The following is a 24,089-nucleotide window of genomic DNA, read 5'->3' on the forward strand; positions in this document are numbered from 1 at the left end:
CACACAAAATCTAATCTTCTTTAAATGAGGTATGGCTACGTCAGCCTTCCAAATTAGCTATATCTGCATTTTATAAGAAGCCTATAGGCAGCAGGGCTAAAGAGGACCTAAGGCTATCTCTGGATTACTATCTTATTATGAAGAGTAATTTATGCTATGAAACAACAACAGTAACAGCCAAAACATTTAAAAAAGAAAAAAAGAGCTAATGACTCCTATCAAAATAAGGTATAAGAACAAAAAGTACATAAAACCCAAAAGAGAAGAATAACAAAGTATGTGTATAGAGAGGCAAAAGAAGGATTACAGCAAGTATAACAACTCCAAGGCTGCTATCGGAGGACTGCTATTTCCCCTCCTTCAAAACTGGCCAACACAGGTAACGGGACAGACAGCTCTACGGAGCTTGGCAGAGGCATCCGCAATATCTAGAATACTGTTACAAAACAATGGGAGTTGTCAGACCAAACGAAACACTCCCATTCCTGGTTTGGACTGAATAGAGGAAGGGTATGGAGAAAAATTATTAAGGAGGGAATAGGTATAAGGAAAAACAGTAACAGTAGAGCCTCAAATATTTACTGAGTATTTCTTATTCTGTATTTCTAGGTTACACATACTCTTTCATTTAATCCTAACAACAAACTTCATAACTACTTATTATGCCCACTTTATGTGTAGAAAAAACTGAGGTTTACAGAATTGTGGAGAGTTAAGTGGTGTAACTGGGGCTCTGACAAGGACACAAGCACTTTACCACTCCTGTCACGGAATTCAACAACTGACCTATCTTCTCTCCATCCACCACTGTCAATCCACCAGAACAGATCTTTAATAAAAATAAAATTTTAATCCTTTAATAACAACGTGTTTCTAATCGAAAGTCTAGAAAATATAATGAATGTACTAAAATTCACTTCTTTTTACTGCTTTTACAATTAATATTTTAATGAATACCTTGTACATATAAATCTCTGCGCACATTTTTATTCCCTTTATAAAGTATTATAAATGGAATTCTGGGTCAAAGAGTTGTGAATACATTCTGCCAGAACATCTGATTTTAATATTACTAAAATGATGAAGGGATGATGGTTCCTTGAAAGAAACAACCATGCCTTATTCTCCCTTGTATTCATAACACCAAGGCACATGAGCAAGTGTTCAGTGACTGCTGAATGAGGGTTTCTCTTCCCTCAGCAGAGTCTGAAGGGAGAATTAAATAGAATGAAATTACCCCAGTTAGAAGACAACAACCACGCCAAATACCAAGTTCATTAATGGGCTGCATAAACTTTTTAGTACAGAAGAGCATAAATACTGACACTGCCATTCAATGTACTTCCCGATGTTTAAAAGAGTTTGGTTATCTTATATTTAAAGAATATAGTATTTAAGTAGGGATACAACAAACTGAAGACATTATTTCTCCCAGTGTAAGTTACTGTCTAAATGCCATAATCTATTATTATTGCCCATGGAGCTCATTTAAGAGCATGTTCATATATAAAATTCAAAGAGCTAAATATTTTATTTATTTTTTTAAACATTTTATTTTTGGAGAGAGAGGAAGGGAAGAAGAAAGAGAGGAAGGGAAACATCCATAGGTTGCCTCTCGTACGCACTCGACTGGGAACCTAACCCGCAATCCAAGCATGCGCCCTGACCAGGAATCAAACCTTTTGGTTTGCAAGAGGATGCCCAACCAAATGAGCCAACTGGTCAGGACAAAGAGCGAAATATTTTCTAAATTATATTTTATTGCTTATGCTGTTACAGTTGTCCCAATTTTTCACTCTTTGTTCCCCCCCAACCCCTACTCCCTCAGGCAATTGCCATTTGTTGTCCATGTCCACGGGCCCTGCATATATGTTCTTTGTCTATTCTATTCCACATGCTGTACTTTACATCCCCATGACTATTCTGTAACTACCAATTTGTACTTCTCAATCCCATCCACCCTCCTTTCTGACAGCCGTCACAATAGTCTCTGTATCTATGATTCTGTACCTATGTTCTTATTTTGTTTTTTAGATTCAACTGTTGATACATATGTATTTGTTGTTATTTTATTGTTCATAGTTTTGATATTCTCCTTCTTAAAGAAGACCCTTTCACACTTCAAATAATACTGGTTTGCTGGTGATAGACTCCTTTAGCTTTTTCTTGTTTGGGAAGCTCTTTATCTGTCCTTCCATTCTAAATGACAGCTTTGCTGGATAGAGTAATCTTGGTTGTAGGTCCTTGCTTTTCATCAGTCTGAATACTTCTTGCCTGCAAAGTTTCTTTTGAGAAATCAGCTGATAGTCTTATAGGAGCTCCCTTGTGGTAACTAACTGCTTTTCTCTTGCTGCTTTTAAGCTTCTCTCTTTATCTTTAACATTTGGCATTTTAATTATGTGTCTTGGTGTGGGCCTCTTTGGGTTCACCTTGTTTGGGACTCTGTGCTTCCTGAACTGATATGTCTATTGTCCTCGCCAAGTCAGAGAAGTTTTCTGTCATTATTTTTTCAAATAGGTTTCCAATTTCTTGCTCTCTCTCCTCCTTCCAGCACATCCATGATGCAAATGTTGGAACACTTGGAAGTTGTCCCAGAGGCTCCTTATACTATCTTCATTTTTTTGCATTATTTTTCTTCTTGCTCTTCTGTTTACTTGTCTTTTGCTTCCTTATGTTCCAAATTGCTGATTTGATTCTCAGCTTTATCCACTCTTTTGTTGATTCCCTGTAAATTGTTCTTTATTTCCATTAGTATATCCTTCATTTCTGACCGGATATTTTTTATGCTGTTGAGTCCTCACTAAGTCCCGTAAGCATCCTTGTAAGCGGTGTTTTGAACTCTGCATCTAGTAGATCGCTTGTCTCCATTTTGTTTAGTTCTTTTTCTGGAGCTTTGTTCTGTTGTTATACTTGGGCTGTATTTCATTTCCTCATTTTTGCAGCCTCCCTGTGTTTGTTCCTATGTATTAGGTAGAGCTGCTACATCTTTTAGGCTTGATAAGAGTGGCCTAATGTAGTAGGTGTCCTGTAGGGTCCAGTGCCACAGCCTCCCCTATTACTCAAGCTGGGTCCCCACGGTGCACCTACAATGAAGGCTGCATATAACCTCCTCTTATAGTTGAGCCTTGAATGCTGTTGGCACACACAAGGTCAGTAACCTCCTGTGTTCTGTCTGGGGTCACACAGCGTAAGCTACAAAGTGATCTACAGATGGCTGCCACTTGTGCTGGGCATGGAGGTGCCCAGGAGAGGCAACATTGTGTACCAGCTGCTGCTAGTGGGCCTGGGGCAACTTAGCAAGAGGTATGGGGCTTAATGAAGCCAACTGTTGCTTGTTTGAGAGAATTTAGGAAAATCTGAAGCATGGGCCAAGACAAGCCATTTGTATGGAAAAGCCACTGGACAGCTTGGGTGGGCCTGAAAGTTGGGTGGGGCAGGGCCTCAGGTTGATGGAGTCTCAGATATGGTACCCACCTGTCAGCTCTGTGGCTCTGTGGGGAGAGGACTTAGAAAAGAAACAATGGCCTCTTCCAGCACTTCTGTCTGGGAAGCTTCCCCGAGCTCTCGCCCTGATGCCATACAATCCAGTTCCTCCCTATATGTCTCCAATATCTTTCAATCCGCTGCTCAGAGGGAGTGAATCCATGTAAGTTTGTGTGTGGGCCTTTTAAGATGACCTGCCTGGGATTCCAGCAGTTTCTGTCTTCCAAAGCCTCAATCCCTGCTTGTTTTTTATAGCCAGAAGTTATGGGGACTTACCTTCCTGGCACTGGCACCCTATGTGAGGCTGGGAGCCCTTGCTCCTGAGATATACCTCCCAATTTTTATCTGCCACACATGGGTGTGAGACCAACCTGTTACACATCTCTGTCCCTCCTACTAGTCTCAATGTGGTTTCATTTTTAATTCCATAATTGTAGGACTTCCATTCAGCTTAATTTTTGACAGTCCTGATTTATGGTTGTTCCATAGTTTAGTTGTAATTTTGATGTGGTGGTGCGACGAGGCAAGCCATGTTTACCTATGCCACCACCTTGACTAAAAGTTAAATATTTTAATAATAGCTAGATTTGTCATTTTACTTAATATTTTTCTACCAAAAACCATCATCTAGTATAATCTGGTTCTAATGCTATTACAGAAGGCAATGTTCCCATAAAGATGAAAAGGGTAAACCACAAAACAACGTGCCAGCCATTGAAATTGTATCTCAGATATATTAATTTAAACCTCACATTTCATGGTAGCTATTACTATTATCTCTTTTATAGGTAAAGAAACTGAAGCACGAAGAGTCTAAGAAACTTGCTAGCTTTTTGAACCCAGACATTCTGGCCCCACCCCAATTGACCTCACAGAACTGACTCCCAGTAACAAGCAAAAAGCATTTAACAGTTTCTGGTACAGCTTTCAGTGGACATTGGTGATGAAGGGACCAGAAAATTCAATCAGTAAATAATTTTTCATTTAGTAAGTAATTATTTATTACCTATTGTGGACCAAAAACTATCAGAATGTTCTCCAACTGTTCAGAAACACTAGGTCTAAGAAAGAGAGATCGAGACAGACCATATAACGTAGGTATCCAGTGTAGACAGAGAGATCTAATGCAATAGAATCAAACAGATTTGTTCATGGATGTCATGGCACAGAAGGAGCAACTCTGCCCAGGGCACTCAGAGAAGTTGTGCAGAGAAGGAAATACTTCAACTGCACCTTGAATAACAAACTTTTAAAGAAATTTCTAGGTGACAGTCCATCTCCCCAAATTACTTCCCATGGAAAGGCCAGGTTGTCACTGCTATGAAAACTGGTGTAATAGCACAGAACATGTCTGGAAACAGTGGCACCATCTTCGGTTGCTAGTGGGAGAGGGGAAGGGACTACAGGGTTACAACAGGCTTCAGGATTCAAACCCCTGCCAATACAATGGGAACCAGTGGGGGGAAATAAAAAGCTACCCATCTAGCAAGCCTAATTTTATAGCCGAAATAGCTATACAACTGCCATTATTTGTTTGGCATACCTGTATCTAAACTGCTAATTAAAAAAAAATTAAAAATGGTAAGAAATGTAGGGGAAAGCAGGCCCCCAGTTAAGCATAACTAATGTTGGCTCTTTCCTGATACCTCACCATAAAAAGTTAGTTGTTTTAGAAGTATAAAATCAATAAGGATACAGAGAATGGGGAAAGACACAACAGCAAATGATAGAAGTCAACAATATTTGGGAAGCTAGAAAGGCAGAAAAGTGACAACTAACCTAACAAGACAAAGAAAGGTGAAACCTAAACCTGACATGAAGAAGCCATCAAGAAGCAAGGTGACAGACAGAAAGTAGAATATGTCATAGTGGCCAAGGGCTGGGGGGAATGGGCAGTTAGTTTAATAGATACAGAGTTTCAGTTTGGGAAGATGTGAAAGTTCTGGAGACTGATGGATAGTGAGTAGTGGTTACACAACAGTATGAATCTATTTAATGCCACTCGACTATACACTTTAAAATGGTCACAATGGTTAATTTTATGTTATGTATATTTAACCATATTACCACAATTTTTTTTTTTTAAATGCAGCAGCAGCAGCAAGCTGACCTGTCCTGGAGAGATCTGGGTGCTGAAAGCATGATGAAGACAAAATGTAGGAAGGGTCTGGAAACCAGGTGACTGACTGGCTGAAGTTCATTTTAGTGGCCTTACCCTGGTAACCAACATGATGCTCATCTCTGATGAATGTCTAGAGATGCACCTCTGAAGAGAGTGGACCAGAGACCCTGATCTTAGGAACACAAATCACAAATGAAAGAAAACAAGACAAAATGCCTTACTAAAAAACAGGAAGAATTATGTGAAAGTCTGCACTCTAAACAGGATCCAGAAGGCATGCAAGAAGAAAATGGATTACCTGACTGTGTCCAATAACACTGAAAAGCATTTTAGATTTGTCAGAGAAGTACAAATGACTTAATCATCAGTACATAAAATTACATAAAATGTACATAAAATTTTAAACTCAAATAATTATTTAGAAAAACAATGAGCTGGACAAAACATTGCAATCATAGTGAATTTCATGACTCAGCTACAAAAAAATTTGAATAGCCATAATTTAAGAGTAAATAAAGAATTTACCGCCAAATCTGGTATCCTATAAAAGATGAGAGAAAGGGAATCATATGTAAATGTTTGCAGGTGGCACAGAGATTAAGGTTACTAATCCTCACTTTTTTTTAGAAGGAAGTCAGTAGCTTCTGTCTAAAATGAAAAGCCAACAAATAGTAGAACTGAGGCACATATCAGAACAAAGAGCTAAAAAAAAATTGAAGCTGAATGCCTCTAAAGATTGGAAATTGGAGGTAGGAAGAGAAAAGATGGGTAACTGCTGTTTTTATAAACCTTGAAGTATTATCTGACTTTAATACTACATATGCACAAATGTTTTTTTCCTTTTTATTTTTAATCTTCACCCAAGGACATTTTTCCATTGCTTTTAGAGACGAAACAGGGAGAAAGTGAGAGAAACAGAGAAACATCGATGTGAGAAACATCAATTGGTTGCCTCTGTAGGCTCCGCACCAGGGAATGGAACCCACAACCGAGGTACGTGCCCTGACCAGGAATCAAACGAGCAACCTTTCAGTGTACAGAACACTCCAGCCAACTCAGCCACACCGGCCAGGGCCAAATATTTTATTTTTAAAATAAACACAAATTTAAAGAGGTAAAGCAGATTTTGTCATGATGTTAGAAAGCTCTAAAACTGGCTCTGATTGGTGTGGCTCAGTGGGTTGGGCATTGTCCTGCAGACCAAAAGATCAATGGTTCAATTCCCGGCCAGGGAGCATGCCTGGGTTGTGGGCCAGGTCCACAGCTGGAGAAATGCAAGAGGCAACCAATCAATATTTCTCTCTCACATCGACATTTCTCTCTCTTTCTCCCCTTCATTCCTCCTCTCTAAAAATAAATAAAATCTTATTTTAAAAAGATCTAAAATTGTCTAAATTGAATATACACTTTTTCCAAACTATTATATTGATTTCTGTCAACTAGAAGTTTCAGTAGCATTGAGGTCAATAGTACTATATTTTTCTAATTCTCACCCAAGGGTAAGTTTTTTTTACTGAATTTGGGGGGATGGGAGGGAAAGAGGAGGGGGGGCGGGGCGGGGGGAGAGAGAGGTGAGAAACATCAACAGACTGCCTGTGCCCCAACTGGAGATCAAACCTGCAACCTAGGTATGTGCCCTGACCAGGAATTGAACCCACAACCTTTTGGAGTACAGGACAATACTTCAACCAACTGAACCACCTGGCCACGGCCTAACTACTTTTCTTATAATACAATTCATGAACTGATACAGTATGCAATTCAAAGGAGAAATACTTTGGGCATGTAGCAATTCTAAAGCCTAACTGTTTAAAACCACTCCATAACCACAGTATTTTATTTATTCCTTTCCTCCTAAGAACATGTGTTTGGATGTATTTATATAAAAGCTTATATTATTTGTAACTCTTGGGTCAAATCCAAATTTTGACATTTTGAATGACTAGCATTTGTAAGCACTAGTGATGGTAGAGTTGAACTTATTACAGTCTAAATGTCAAACTATACAAATGGACAAACTGAAAGGCTACTTCTTGGAAAAATACAAAATACACAGAAGAAAACAGGAAACAATCTTATCTGCAAGAACTATAGCAAGCTGCAACTTTTTAAAAGTCACATTCTTGTGGGCAAAATTCACCAACTAAATATAATCTAACATATTTTTTCTACAGTCAAAACCAAGAACCTTATTCCAGGAAAAAAACAAACAAACTTCAAAGTACAAGATTAAAAAAACATGAGCAACTACATCAGAATCTATTGAAATTTTTAAAAAATTAATGTTCTTTTCATATAAAAACTATGAGACTTAGGCCCTGGTGAGATAGCTCAGTTAACTGGTTAGAGCATCATCCTGATACGCCAAGGCTGCAAGTTCACTCCTTAGTCAGGGCACATACAAGAATCCACCATTGAAGGCATAATGAGTGGAATAACAACTCGATGTTTCTTTCTCTCTTTCTCTCAAATAAAAACAAAAAACAAAACAAAAACAAAACTATGAGGCTTAGGTTGTTCAGCAGTACCAATCAATCCACTGTGCTGATTTACAAAATAAGTTATTCAATTTCATGTATCAACTATGTAACAAATGTACAAATTAAACAACTATTAAAAGGCTTAAGAGCATTAAAATTATATGTCATTTTACACTGAACATCCACATAATGAAATGAGAAACAGAGTCAGAAATACAGCTACCAAAGAAAACCTCGCGTATTTGACACTAAGTGCCTACATGCCAGGGACCATGAGAAAGAAATGCACGGGAGGAGACAAGTCCTGCACCCAGGAGTCTGGAATTCAGAAGCGCAAGGGGCAGGGGTAAAAACTGTGTAGTGGTAGGGATGCCAAGGTAAGGCATGAAGAAAGAACCATGAACAATATAAAACCATGAAACGACTGAGTACTAAACTATACAATAAGGGATAATTATAAATTTAGGTCAGAGGAAGTTATTAGTGGGCTAAAAGAAGAAGTAGCCACTGATCTGGGTGCACCTCAAAGAATTAGAAAAGCATTTGAAGAAATAGGGAGAAAGATTAACGCCATTCTCTCCCTCTAGATTTTGCTGTATACTTAAAATTTTTTCATAATGAAATTCGGGGGCAAATCTATGTAAAATCAAAAAAAAGAAGATAATCTGAATGAGAACTAACCCAGAAAAGAAAAAATAAATGAAGTAGTAAACAGAGTTCACCTAAACTTCAAAAAATGAAAAACAAAGGAAAAAAATGAACCACCATATGTCTTGTGTATCAATAAGTGTTCACGTTATTTTGATTAGCCTCATTCCATTACCTGAAGGAGAATGAAGGAGTAAAAGCTGTACAATCCCATTTCCACAATAAGAGTGACAAAAAAAGTTTTGTTTAGCAGCAAAACTACATTAAGAACAGCTAAGATTTCCTGATTCCCAGTCCTATAATCTATCCATTATTTTATACACTACTTTACTCAGTATTTTGCACTGGACTTACTTCATCATCAACCTCAATCTCCCATAAAAACCAAAACACTGGGATGCTACAGCTAGTTTTTAAATGTCCATTTAAAGTATGCTTCAATACATAAGAGCCAAATGGGTCTCATTTATTTAAAACACAAAATTTTTATGACCAAACTACATGGCCTTTCCAGTAAATTGACATGCTACTTTCCAGCGTGTCCTCTAGCCAACAGGCCATTCTAATGGTCAGAAGGAGAGAGGATGATGCTCGGGCAAATTTCAAAGCTAGTCAGAGTTATAGGAATTCATATATAAAACTTTTTAGTTATCATCTAAATTACTTTGTTTGAATGCTAATAACTGCATAGATAGGAACTGAAGGGCAAAGAAAAATACATACTTAATATATCTAAATTAAACACATAAAATAATCACATTCATGAATCGCACTAGTAATTATGCCCTATTAGTCAAAAACTTATAAGCTTTCTCAGGAATTACAAGTAAATTACTTTTAACACCTAAATTTTTCCCTTCTCTAAATTAATAAGATCTTATTAGTTTTTCCACATTTATAGATGGGTATCTATGTTTATTAGTCTATGCCAAACCAGATTAACACTCACAATAAACTAGAAAACACTCATTGGTCCAGCATCTAGGAACAATGATATTCTCTCTCACTTCCTTCTGTTTTCCCACACCCAAAGGCATGAGAGTTTCATGCTCTCCCATTACACCCCCGCCTGAAAACCTCCCAAACAATAGCCAAGAGTTCCCTCCCCCTTCCACAAAGATCCCATACTGAATTAACTGATCCCAGTTACATAGTATACAGAAGGATGTAACTTAAGTTTCCTTCCAATATTTTTATATGTGTCTATGTGTGGCTGAGAGGAGCAGGAGTTTTGAATGGAGGCACAAAGGAGCCAGACAACCTTCAGCCCGGTAAAGTGGCTGTGGCAGAGTTCAAAAAGCTACGTACCTGGAGTGGAAGAGCAGAGTCTCAATCCCAGCTCTGTCACTTTCTTAGTTGAGTGACCTCCTCCGCCTAGCATTTCAACTTGCCATGTTCAGCCTCCAAAAGCACATCTAGGAAACTACCTTAACTTAGTAGTCTTTGATACTAGTCATGCTCTTGTTCTTTGGGGGTATATTTTATTGTGCTATTACAGTTGTCCCAATATTTCCCCTTTTCCCTGCATCCACCTGGTCCCCACTTCTCTCCAGCAATTCCACCCTCCCACCCCCAGTTCATGTCTATGGGTCGTGCACTTAAGTTCTTTGGCTTCTCTACTTCCTATATTATTTTTAGCATACCCTGTCTATTTTGTACCTACCAATTATGTTTCTTAATCTCTGCACCATTTCCCCCATTCTCCTGGTCCAGCCTCCCCGCTGATAACCCTCCAAATGGTTTCCATATATATCATTCTGTTTCTAATTGTTTGCTTAGTTTGTTTTTGTTTTTTAGATTCAGTTGTTGATAGTTGTGTTTGTCATTTTACTGTTCATACTTTTGATCTTCTTTTTCTTAAATAAGTCCCTTTAACATTTCATATAATAAGGACTTGGTGATGATGAACTCCTTTAGCTTTACCTTGTCTGGGAAGCACTTTATCTGCCCTTTGGTTCTAAATGACAGCTTTGCTGGATAGAGTAATCTAGGTTGTAGGTCCTTGCTTTTCACCACTTTGAATACTTCTTGCTAGTCCCTTCTTGCCTGCAAAGTTTCTTTTGAGAAATCAGCTGACAGTCTTATGGGCACTCCTTTGTAGGTAACTCTCTGCTTTTCCCTTGCTGCTTTTAAGCTTCTATCTTTAACCGTTGGCATTTTAATTATGATATATCTTGGAATGGTCCTCTTTGGGGTTCATTCAAAACAAGATGAATGGCTCATCTTGTTTTGGACTCTCTGTGCTTCCTGGACTTGTACGTCTATTTCCTTCACCAAATTAGGGAAATTTTCTTTCACTATTTTTTCAAATGAGTTTTCAATTTCTTTCTCTTCCTCTTCTCATTCTCATATTCCTATGATTCAAATGTTGGCACATTTGGAGATATCCCAGAGTCTCCTTATTCTCTGTTCATTTTTTTGAATTCTTATTTCTTCATTCTGTTCTGGTTGTTCATTTCTTCCTTATGTTCCAAATCATTGATTTGAACCCCAGCTTCCCCTCACTGTTGGTTCCATGTGGATTTTTCTTTATTTCACTTAGTGTAGCCTTCATTTCTTCCTTTATGCTTTTGCATTATTCAATGAGTTCTCTGAGCATCCTGATCACCAGTGTTTTGGACTCTGCATCTGAAAGGTTGGCTATCTCCATTTCACTTAGTCCTTTTTCTAGGGTTTTGTTCTGTTCTTTCATTTGGACCACATTTCTTTGTCTCCTAGATTTGGCAGCCTCCCTGGGTTTGTTTCTGTATATTAGGTAGAGCTACTCTGACACCCTGTCTTAGCGCACCTGTTAAGTTGTATGGGGCAGAACCTTAATTATTCACCAGGGAGAGGCAACCTGCTTCAACCCTGTGTGGCTCCATATGTGGGGGAGGAGTTGGAGAGGTGACAATGCCACTGTCTGGCTGCTGGAGGCTTGTTCAGCACTTGCCCTGTTTCCAGTCACTTCACCCCCTTCCTCTATGCGACTGGCACCCCTCAAGCTTCTGCCCTGGTGGTAGTTCCCTGAGTAAGTGAGTGTGCGCATGTTTTAGGACTACATGGGCCTTTTAAAAATACTCTCCCAAGAAATCAGCGGTTTCTTCCACCGCCCCAACCCACATTGCTTTTACAGCCAGAAGTTAAAAGGCTTTATTTTCCTAGCGCTGCAACCCTGGGCGGCTGGGATCGCTCACTCCCAAGGTGTCCCTGCTGATTTTTATCCACCTCATGTGAATGTGGGACTGCCTGTTTCACCAGCCACTGCTGCCGCCTCACCACCACTGCCACACCTCATTCTCTCTGCCCCGGCTCCCAGTGTCCGCCCCTGCTGCCCATCTGGATGGATATGGCTTTAAATTCTTGGCTGTTGGACTTCCACAAGTTTGATTTTCCGGCAGTTCTGGGTGTTTTTTGTTTTGAGGTTAGTTATGATCCTTCTTATGGTTGTGCAAGGAGGTGAAGCGTGTCTACCTGCACCTCCATCTTGACTGGAAGTCCAGCTATGCTCTTAATCACTCCACTAAGCAGTTATATAGTATTAACATTCTACTTACCTTCTTCAGATATGGTATGTGATTTTTAGCACACATCTTCCTGATTATGTCTGTCTTGGATTAACATTTTAAATTATATTACCTGAGCCTATCAACAAGGAAATAATTATAGTGGTCATCAAAAGCAAACCAGGAACTGGAATCAGTGCTTTATCAATCACATCCAGAAAATCAATAATGAATGATAAATTTCACTAAAGTACTTCATTAGCCATTCAGGAATTTATTATTTTTTATTCTCTAAAAATGTACCAGTTCCCATGCTCCCAGGCACACACACGACATGCACTATTATGCATTAAATTATTAGTCTGAAACAATGGTCATGTATCAGACTAAATATTTCAACCAACAAAATATGCCCTTATGGACAGTTAGTTACCATTGAGCTTTAGTTACATTTTACTAATAATCATAAAACATGCTATATAAATTTCTATAGCTCACCAAAAATCCTATCACCCAATTTTTTTCCTTCCTGCCACCACAAAATTTTATGTAATAGATGAATAAATATTAACATTTATTAAACAGTCTCCTCAAATGTATTTAAGTTATTAATAGTATTAATATCTTGTTAAAATTATCTTACCTAAAGAATACATCTCAGTACTTTCCCAATTTATTAGCATTCTGAAATACTGAATAAATTAGAAAGAAGTTAATTATAACTTTTTGAAAGATCTAGGATCAAACTGATACAGAAACCAATTAAAACAACAAAATCAAATCTACTCTTTGGAGATACAGGACAAAATTGAGACTTCTGGAAATCTTATTAACATTAAGACAATAAACTAAACTTTGAAACAATTCCCAGAAGTGTTAATGCTAAAAGTGATTCTTCCCCTTGAAGAGAAATTTAGGCAAAATAAGCATGTGTTAAAAGCCAACTCAAACAGTATTAAAGTGAAAATAAAAGACATCTGAAGACAACTTTACTGTCCCATAATTTTTTAAACCACTAGGAAAAAGATTTAAGCTTAAAGTAGTATAAAAACATTAATTAAAAAAATATGAAAATAAAAATAAGAGAAGAAAAATTAATGAAACACTTATGGCAGAGAAGGGAGAGTGGGACTCTAATTAACCAAAGATGAAAATGACAGAAAAAACATCAAGGAACTCATGTGCAGAAACATTTTTGGAATCTGCATCGAAAATTAATCATACAGAGTAGCCATAATAAAATGAGGTCCCATCTACTATGTTAAAGCATAAGGAGTTTGTATCATTTTTTCCATGCACACTCAGTGAAGACTTTTTCTCCACCATAAAAACACAAAAGGTTTTTGTTGGTGCAATTTACTACGCCTTCTCAGCCCTAGGATATTTTTGTACCCAATCTCAAATTTAAATGGGATGCTATCTGTCCTCAAAATGTCGAGTTATTGGCAGAAACCGAGCTCCATGTCTAATAGAACTTTTATGCTCCACTAGAAGTCTTTTAAGTGGTATTCTTGTTTAGATTTAACTAAGACCACCTGTATATTTTAAAATATAAATTAAAACTTATGGGACACATTGTTCACTGACATAACCAATCTGAATGTTTCCGTAGTATGAAATACAGTCAGTACTTACTTATCCCTAAACCTTATCACTAAACAGATGAATTCATATTATGTATACCCTTTATTTTATGGAATCAGTTTTCCAAAGTTAACTATACAGTGAATTCTACTTTTGCAGTACTGTAAAAGCAGAGAAATGTCCCCACAGAAATAGACTCCCAAAACATTTAACATACTTTCAAGAGTGGATAATGCAGAGATACTCAAGTCTCTTTTAACACATCACTTTTCTGCCCAAATTAATTACTTCTATAGCAGTTCCCAACTTAACAAAGGTACATTCCAAAAACGATTTGTTGGTTTGTTGCTTTGGAGCCATGAATGTCTTTTTGCTCCACAGAATCACCGCTATTAATGGTGGTTAGGTGACACAGTACAGTACTGTACTACAGGTACATTATAGGATATTGTGGCCTGGCAACCACCACTATGTATTTCATTATTTATATTTTGTCTCATTCATTAAATGGAGGGAGGGGATTATGGCTGAATCATGGTATGTAACAATTTAGTGATGTTTTTTTAGTACTGCAATTTCTAAAGAAGTGTATTTAATTGAAAAAGTTTAATCTTAAATTGAACCAACCACCTAAATTCAGCTTGAAAATAAGGTTTCAAAAAATGTGTTCTTAGATATTTTTTTTTAAGATTTTATTTATTTATCCTTAGAGAGAGGGGAAGGGAGGGAGAGAAACATCAATGTGTGGTTGCCTCTCATATGGCCCCCACTGGGGACCTGGCCCTGGGGACCTGGCCTGCAACCCAGGCATGTGCCCCAACCGGGAATCGAACCGGTGACCCCTTGGTTCCCAGCCCGTGCTCAGTCCACTGAGCCACACCAGCCAGGACTTAGATATTCTTTAAAATGAATTTTATAATGCAAAGAACAACAACGTACATTACAGGTAATTCACAGAAAATCAGAGAATCATCTTATTGCCATAAATTCTAAGAATTTCTACAATATCTTCAGATGTCAGGAACAAATTTTCTTTTCTTTTTTTATTTATTAATTTGAGAGAGAGAGGAAGGAAGGAAGGAAGGAAGGAAGGAAGGAAGGGAGGGAGGGAGAGAGGCAGAGAGAGAGAGAGACACAGACAGACAGACAATGATTTGTTGTTCCACATATTTATGCATTCATTGGTTGATTATTGTACGTGCCCACAGCCTTGGCTCATTGGGATGACACTCTAAGCCACTGATACCCAGACAGGGTCAAAATTTCATTTTAAGGATAACAAAAGATACAAGTAAACTATTAATACACTCATTTTCCCACCAACCCACCCACCAAAAGCAAAAAGAAGTATGACCCATGTTGATCCATACCCTGGCATATGACTCAATGACAAAAACTCTGCAAAACTATTCCTCAAAATTATCCTATCCCTATAAAGATATACAATCAAATTTCTTCAAAGTAACATTAAAAGGGGAAGGGAAGATGCTTCCTCTTTAGAGAAACTAATTGTGTGCTTGTGTCCATATATGGTGGCCTAATTCATGTTTATGGGGCTGGATCTAAAAATTTCATTTATTGAATTATTATTATTGAATTAACTAGCCCTGCTAAATCTCAGTCATAAAAATAAGAACATGACCACAAGGATGTTCTAATAGTTAGTTATTTGAAAACCAGGAATGTACTTTCCTCATCATGCCACATGCCTTCTCCACACTTTCATTTACTCATTTCAGATAAAACTTGCAAACACATCAGGAAAGTATTTTATCAATTCCTATATAATGATCAATGTGAACTGGCTAAATCCAAATATATGAGAATCACCAGAATGCAGAAACTTCTTGGCATATATTAATAGACAGTATGATGTATTGATATGTAAGTTTTCACAAACCTTTCCCTGAATTTTTAACAGCACCACACATACCTTTTCGAAACGCCTACCTCCCCCAGACTTCTAGGACCTCATCACTCTCTCCTGGTTTTCATCGGTCTGATCACTAGCTTGCCTCTCTTTTCACAGCAGATCCCTCCTCGACTAGCACACCTACGTGTTTCCCACAGCATGGCCTGTGTGCCTTCAGGTGGCACATATATAATAATGAACCTTGTCATGAGAAAATTAGCATGTCTAGCCCTCAAACTTTGTCTGCATTTCATTCTGTATTTTTATTTAAACTGAGTAGACTCAGTCTCATGAGTTAGCAGGCAACAGTATCTAGCAAAAATTCAATACTATTATTGTTGTCATCACTTTAATTTTCCATTGCCGACTATTTAAAGCAAGTGATTTTAGTTTACAATTTATAGCACCAATACAAAGTGTCTCTTTAAAATAAATGTATTCAATAAAAGAGTTATTTAAACAAAGATTCTGCATTTTGGAGTGGTCCACAAAGAACAGATGGGTCAGAAACATTGCTCTGACCCAAACTGTGGCTGGTTTTAAACTCAGTTCTTTCTCCACATTTTCTCACTTGTGTGATAATCCCAAACTCTTAGCTAAGCTCCAGATTTCAATATAGTACCAGCACACGTAATTCAACACCCCCAAACGAAACCCATTCTCTGCTGGATGACCCCACACCTCCACCACTTCCATCCTCACCATCAAAAGCTAGCCAAATTCTCCTTTACCACCACTCACACACTCCAAAAAGCTAGGCATTATCTTTGACTCATCCCTCTCTATTCCCTGCTTTATTTATTTGTTTGTATAGTATTCTAGCAGTTACTAACTCATTAATTCCATCATCCATTCATTCCATCAACACCTATTGTGTTCCTGCTGCATATGAATAAAACTGTCATTTTAGAAAGCCATTTCTTTAAAAACTTCATAATCTATGAGAAAAGACAGGTAGCCTTATGGATCCTTTCTCCAAAAATGGAGGTGTGGGGTGGGAACAGGAGGATGTAAGATGGGACAAGCATCCTAATTTCAGACTCTCATTATGTCTTCCTGCCTGGCCTCTAAGTTGACCTTCGTGAAGGTCGTTGCCCAATACATTAAATATACCTTATACAGAGTGTGGCCAGAATAATATTTCTGAAAAGTTACCTTTTCTAAATGACTCTTCTATTTGACAGTCTTTAATGGCTCTCTATTGTCTTAAGAGTTGACTACTCTTACTGCTTTTCAGGGACTTCTATACTCTAGCTACAACTCTACGAGTATAAAAACTTTTAAATAGTATTACCATGAGTCAAATAGCATTTTATCAGAAAATTAAATATAAGTCAAAACTACTTAAGATTCAAAAATCTGGCATTCTGTTAAGAATCCTCTTGGGCATTGTTTGTTAATACTCCTAAAATTCAGGGTTCTATTACTCCATCTTTTAAAGACCCATTCTGGAGCACTATAAAAAAGAACCTAGGTTGTGTCAAGCTACAGTCTAGCTAACCAAAAGGTATTAACAGAGCTATCCATACAAGCACATACTTCTATTGAAACAGAGACATGGGAAAATAATTAATGGGATTTCTTGATATAAAGTTAGTATTAGCAGGTAAGTGCCAGGCTTCCAGGCACAAAATAAATTAAGCTAAGCATGTTCGACGTACAGGTTTTGCTCTAAGTTCTCATTAGTCTGAAGCAATTGCTATTCTTGTTCTATAACATATCACCTAATAGTTCTTAGTTCTGTAATATTTAGAAGGTCTTTACTTGGTGCTTATAAATGCCATTTCCTTTTAGTCACTTTTACCCAAGAGTATGTGTTCTTGGATGACAAAGACAAATGACACAAAAAGTTCCTGCTCACTAATGCTCTTCAGCTCTCAGGGAACATCCCAATGCCTAGGGTATTCACTGAACCAAAATCTAGAAGCTACAGGCTGCTATGGGAAAACCATACAATTGTGAGGACTGAATGCCAGGTCAGCACTTAAAGACCCTGGAAGTGACTCCTTAAATTTTGTGCCCTAGGTGCCTCCTTGTTTCACCCTAGGCCTGGCCCGAAGTAGAGTCAGAGATCCTGCTAAACATCCTACAGTGCATAGGACAGTCTCCCACAACAATTACCTGGCCCAAAATGCCACTAGTGCTAAAGTAAGAAACCCTGGTAAAAAAAAAAAAAGAATAACACTAAGTGAGGAAGAATCCCAGCTCTGTAACTTATTAGCTAAGAGCCTTCAGCAAATCATATAACCTCTGGAAGATAGTTTCCTTTTGCATAAATGGATAACATGCTTATGTTCGAGGATTTAGGAGGATAATTGATACCGAAGCCTTTAGTCACTCTACAAATGTTAGTTTCTATTCTTCGGAGTAAGCACAAAAATCTCTATCAGAGGTAGAGAGCTCTGGCTCTACCAAGACCATTTCAAAATATAAAAGACACATGGTACTACAATTTATTTACTGTCCGAATCTCCCATCAAAGTCTAAGCAACTTGAAGGCAGGGTCCTTATCTTATAGCGCTTTGTATCCTCAGCTTCTACAACAAAGTAAGTATTGGGTAAGTATCTTTTAAATGGGCAAATAAGCTCTCAGTATCTACCCACAACAAAGCAATTCATTGCACTGCATTGTGGAGAAATATCAGAGAATGTACAAAAACAACTTTGTCCTGGAGAAATTTTAAAATAGTAAGAGATGCCTAATGACAACACAAAATTATACATTTAACACAAGGAGACACTCAAAAACAGCTCATTTATGGGTAAAGCCCATAAATCCCATTTACCCATAAATGGGATTTATGGGTAAAGCTCACATAACTAGCTGAGGTGACAAATGAATACCAATGAGACGCACACAAAAGTTAGAATTAAACAGATTTAATCAGAGGAGGCCTATTTTTATTAGTATAATCCTTCAAGAGTACATGCAGCTAACATCTTACAAAGGCAATGAAACAGTGCACTTAAAGAACAAATATCAAAATGACAAGTGCTATCATTTGTCATGTTAGCATACTCAGCTAAACTCCATAATTCCAATGATAGCATATTTTAATAAGTTGAAAGGCCATTTTAAGCAATTTTTAAACTACATTAGATTTTAATGGAAGCTTATCAAATTCCCGACATCCACAATCCATCTTAATTATCTTAAATGGCCTGAGACAGAATAAAACCAAAAGGGCTGATGCCCAAATGTCTGAATATTTTGCTGAAAGGCTGAGCTCAAGCATACCCAGTGTGTTAGAAGCAACTTTTTAAATGCATAAATATAACAATTATTTTTAAACCAACAATTTTAGAAAAATAGTAGTTGCTAGCTAAAGCTTATATAAATATGACACTAAGTTTGCAAATGTCAGCAGAGTTTTAAGATCCCTTTCTAAAGTAATAGTCTGTTTTGCTTGGTATCTTAATTTGCCTTTAGTTTCGAAACTAAACTTGCCAACACTATTCCTCTGAAAACCTCAGGAATTCCATTACTAGTTTAAGCTAAATTAAAGGAAAAGAGACGCATTCAACCCATGGCAGAAGTATGCACAAAGTGTTTGTTGATGCTCATAAATAGACTGAGAAATTTAGACATGTCTGAAGGACAGCGGCTGCATAGTCAACTCTGTTCTGCTCCGCCATGGAACTGAATAGAAAGAGAATTATTGCTACTACTTCAAGTGGGACTAGGAGAGATACCTTTAAACCAACGAGGATATAAAAGAACATTCTCTTTAAGTCAGAGCCTCTGTGTATGTTTCACTTCAGGTAAGAATGGTTAGAGTACCCTTAAAAATATCCACACGGAACCAAGATACTACTGTTCTCTCCTCCAAAACACAATGTTTAAAATGCCCTCAACACTGCCCACCCACTTGCCTACAAAAAATTTTTAAAAAAGAACAAACTATAAAAGGTTAACACATAGATAGATAGTTGTCTTATCACTCGAAATCCTTTTCCATTCCGTGTCCCTATTCTCAGACTCTATAAACCTTCCTGATGGTTACAGACACTCACTCTTCATCTCTTCTCTACTACCTCCGACAAGCCTGAATTCATCTCAACTCACCTGAATCCCAGATATCAGGATCCTATGGATGAGACTAATAAACAAAGAAAGTTACCAGACTGGAAAAGAAAGGAAAATCCCATCTTTCCCACTTCCCTGCTCCCTCCTTTACCCTGCCCTAACCCTGCAGAGTAGCAACAGCGGGAGGCATACACCACCTTAAGTTCATTCAATTGCTCTTTCGCACTTGTTACACCTAATTCAGTTCACTGCTCCTTCTAGGCATTCTGCTCCTTCGGCTGATCACCCTCCATAACTCTACTCAATTCTACTTCCCTGCCTCAGGTAACGGAAGTCACAACCAAGGTCCTAGATTTTGTGGAGACACAGTTCCCCAGCACAGGGAGGCAAGCAGGATGAACTGAGTTTGCACCAGTGATACATAGGGTGGTTCGACTACAATGCAGTGTGATGGGCTACATCGCTTTTATTGCCGGATCTAGTAAGCTGAACACCTTTCTTATGTGACTTATTGGAAAAATAGGCTCCTAATTCCAAATTCCCCTTTTTAAGTCCTGATTTTCCCCTACTCTTAGCCAAAATCCTTTTTAAACAATTCATTTACAAGACAGAGGCTACCTATATAAAAATAAAATTACAGTAACTACTAATAATCAAAACAATACATTTTTGACAAGTGAACACAAGTAGTTTGTACAACATGAGTGACCCATCCTTGCAACCACATAATGAATAAAAATGAACCTAATACAATCACTGAGTCATTAAAAAGAATGAAACCTCAACCATTTGTGACAGCATGGATGGACCTAGAGGGTATTCTGCTAAATCAGTCAGAGAAAGATAAATAGCATCTAATTTCACTTATAAGTGAAATCTAGAGAACAAAACAAATGAACAAACAAAACCTAAACAGACTCATAGATACAGAGAACAGACTGATGGTTGCCAGAGGGGAGGAGACTTGGGGGACTGTGTGAGAAAACTGAAGAGATTAAGAAGTACACATTGGTAGTTACAAAACAGTCATGGGGATGCAAAGTGCAGCACAGAGAATATAGTCAACAGTATTGTAATAACTATGTATGGTGTCAGGTGGGTACTAGAAATACCAGGGGAAACACTTTAAAGTATGTAATTGTCTAACCACTATTCTGTACACCTGAAACTAACATATAACACTACTGAATTTAAACTGTAATTGAAAAATAAATTCAGTTATAAACAGCATATAACTAGTGATCATACTTTTACAAAAGTACCTTAGAAAACTAATATCTAACTTGAGAAATGAATACACTAAGAAAAACAATTTGGCAATATCTATCAAAATTCGTACTGCATGTATCTGTTGGCACAGAAATTCCACCTCTAAAATTTAAAGTACTGCTATATTTATACAGATATGAAATATGTATGCAATACTTGTTGCCTCATTATTTATAAAAGCAAAAGATAGGAAACAAGCTTAATTTATAGTACATTCAATACAATGAATATTATGCAACCAATAAAAAGAGTTGATATGGTTATAAATTTAGGAAGAAAATTTGGTACCAACAGCAACTGCCTCAGGGGAGGGTACCTAGTACACAAGGAGGTAAGGAAAAGAGACTTGCTTTTCACAATAAACCTATCTGTACCTTTAAATTTTGGGTCGTGTATACATATTCCCCCTTTGTTAAAAGTAAGTTAAAAACTGGTTAAAGAATTTAGACCATTTTCTCCAATCCTCTGACACATCATATATAGTTTTACTATCCTCATCTGCAGGCAACATTCATTAAGACTGAGAATCTAAGCTGCTAGAGGTTACCAATATCCAATATACTACACAGAGGGCTCATTTCCCTCTTAATGCAAAGAGGTACAACTATGGCAACTTTGCACCAATCAAAACTAAGTGTAATAGGTGGAAAAATAGATGAAAAATTTGCTTACCCAAAGCAACCGTTATTACAGAAATAAAATTGGATGTAATATAATTTTTTCAGCACTCTAAAAACCATGCTTCGTCAAAAGGAAAAAACTATCCAGCTGGAATTTCTGGTTAGGGTCTAGATCTCAATGGCTACATGCACCAGAAATACTTTGTCAAGAACCCAAGAAGTGCCAAAACCATTTGAATCCAAAAGGCAGTTCACAACAAGAGAAAGAGGAGGGCAAAGTCATAGGCAGTAAGTTTCAAACTCCAAAACAACCATTTTAAGATACCATTTTTCTAACAGAATTTCCCCATTTAGCTTTTAAATTCCAAGATTGAACACAATTGTCTTTCAGCAATTAAAACTCAAGAAACTGAATGAAATAGTTCAAACTCTTTTTCAAGCTAATTTTTAAATGTTGCTATTTAATTATGGTTTTGCTACTAAAGAAATTAATATAACAGCAGCTAATACTAAGCTGGTCCCCCTCTTCTTCCTCTGATTCAAAAGTATTACAATCTGTTTGATTATAAAACCAGAAAAAAGAAATCTTGAAGAGGGGGAGTACATAACATGGTAACATTTGGGAAGAGAATCACATTTATTTTAAAAAAAACCCAACATCATTTCATTGACTCTTATCAACCTTATGACTTGGCCACGTAAGCACACTGCTATATCATTATGAACAAATTTTAATTTTAAAAACTTAATGAAGTGCTTAAACAAAAAGCACTTCATTAGTATAGTTCAAACTATACAGCCCAAAAGTTTGTTCTCATAATCAACTACAATCTCATGCTAGAATACACCTCAGTAAATGAAAGATGTTAGCTGGCGTATCAAAAAATCAGTACATTCCTTTGCCAGATTCGAACACTCAGACTAATTCCAAAAAGCAAACAAGCAAATAAAACCCAATCTCCTGAAGTAAATGTACACTTAAAAAAGCAGGAGGTAAAAACTGCCTCAGAATTAATATTACATATCTTGACATTTCCAAAAAACAGGAGAAGAATATTATCAACTGAAAATTTTCATTTTTACTCTATATTATTTTGTATTTATGGCTCAAGAGTGTCTGAGGTACTTGATACTCAAAGAGTAATGCTAATCATAGTATCAATTATAATCATATCAAAGTCAGGGGTTAACAACTACACACATGAACATTTAATATTCCACCAGTAGTTTCCAATCTTGGGCCCAGGACCACTAAGATAAAAACTTAAGAGTTCCTTTCAAGATTTAAAAATAGCCTAATAGCCTCACTAACTGAATGAAAGAGTGCTTATACACTAAGATAACCAAATTTCATTTTGAGGGCTGGAATTAAAACTTAATGTAGTAATAGCAATTATCTCATAGCGATTAGAAGCTCTGGTTGTACTTATAGTTTTCAACAATAAAAATAGAAAACCCAATGAATAATTATGTGATTTTATTTTGTGGAACAACTTCCTTGGATTATAACAACTGAAAAGTAGTGGTAATAGTGTAGTATAGGTTTTTTAATGTTCTGAAATGCAAAATGCAAACTAAAAATACATACCAAACTCTAGATATTAATTAAACACTTAGGTTTATCAGGAAAAGGTTTGTTGTGTGTTCTGGGTGAGGACAGAAAGATACTTATGAAATATACACACACACACTCTTTCTCCCTATATATACACACACACACACTTTTTTGTAGATCCTAAAGGCTCAAGTGATGCTTCAAGAAATAAGAATGATGAAAGAAAAGATGACTGATTGGATCCCAGCCATGAAGGAAATTTAACAGGAGGGAGAGTCCACATCTGTGTTCTCCAAACACCATTTTTCCTCTTTACACTCTTATTTCACAATTACCTAGGCAGTACAACTCTGCAAAATCTTAGCCACAGTTCTCACCTCTACATATCCAATAGAAAACAAAACAAATGATAAACCAAATTTTCACCTTGGAATGTACCCTCATCTTTTACAATGCATTAGTGCTAAAGAAACACTAAGGAGCAAAATGAAATTAGGACTCGAGATGTGGGATAATTTCAAGAACTACCCCAAACATGACTTGAAGACCACTCAAGAATACTTAATGACCAGGTATAAATCAGATAACATCTAGGCATCTAGCACCTGCACAGCAGGTAAGGGAACATGCTATATGTGAACCTACAAAAATCTAAATACAAACTGCAGGGCTCCATCACTTCTTACCTGTCTGACCTTAGGAATGTTACTTAACTCTCTGAAGACTCAGTTTTCTCATCTACAAAATGGAAACAAGAACAATAATTCAGTAGAAACTCTTTTCACAGACTTCTACTATGTCAACTTCTAGAAATACAGCTCTGCAATCCCTCCATGAATCACTCCCTGATGCCTACCACAGGCTGGTCACGTGGACCTAGTAGAGTCTTCTAATTAGGTAGACC

At 37.2% G+C, this 24,089-nt stretch overlaps 1 protein-coding gene across 5 annotated transcripts in view; it reads right to left on the minus strand.

Moving 5' to 3' along the window:
• The window catches only part of FRS2 (fibroblast growth factor receptor substrate 2), a 106,425-nt gene that overhangs the window by 66,592 nt on the left and 15,744 nt on the right, over positions 1 to 24,089 (minus strand). Inside the window, exon 2 of one of the 5 annotated variants that reach the window (XM_053921151.2) lies at positions 23,872 to 23,923. The exons of the other annotated variants lie outside the window; for them this stretch is intronic. The gene's annotated coding sequence lies outside the window, so the exon portion shown is untranslated. The remainder of the gene's footprint in view (positions 1 to 23,871; positions 23,924 to 24,089) is intronic. 5 annotated transcript variants of the gene reach the window in all.

The sequence above is a fragment of the Desmodus rotundus genome, chromosome 3 (genome assembly GCF_022682495.2).
Source record: "Desmodus rotundus isolate HL8 chromosome 3, HLdesRot8A.1, whole genome shotgun sequence".
NCBI lineage: Eukaryota > Metazoa > Chordata > Mammalia > Chiroptera > Phyllostomidae > Desmodus > Desmodus rotundus.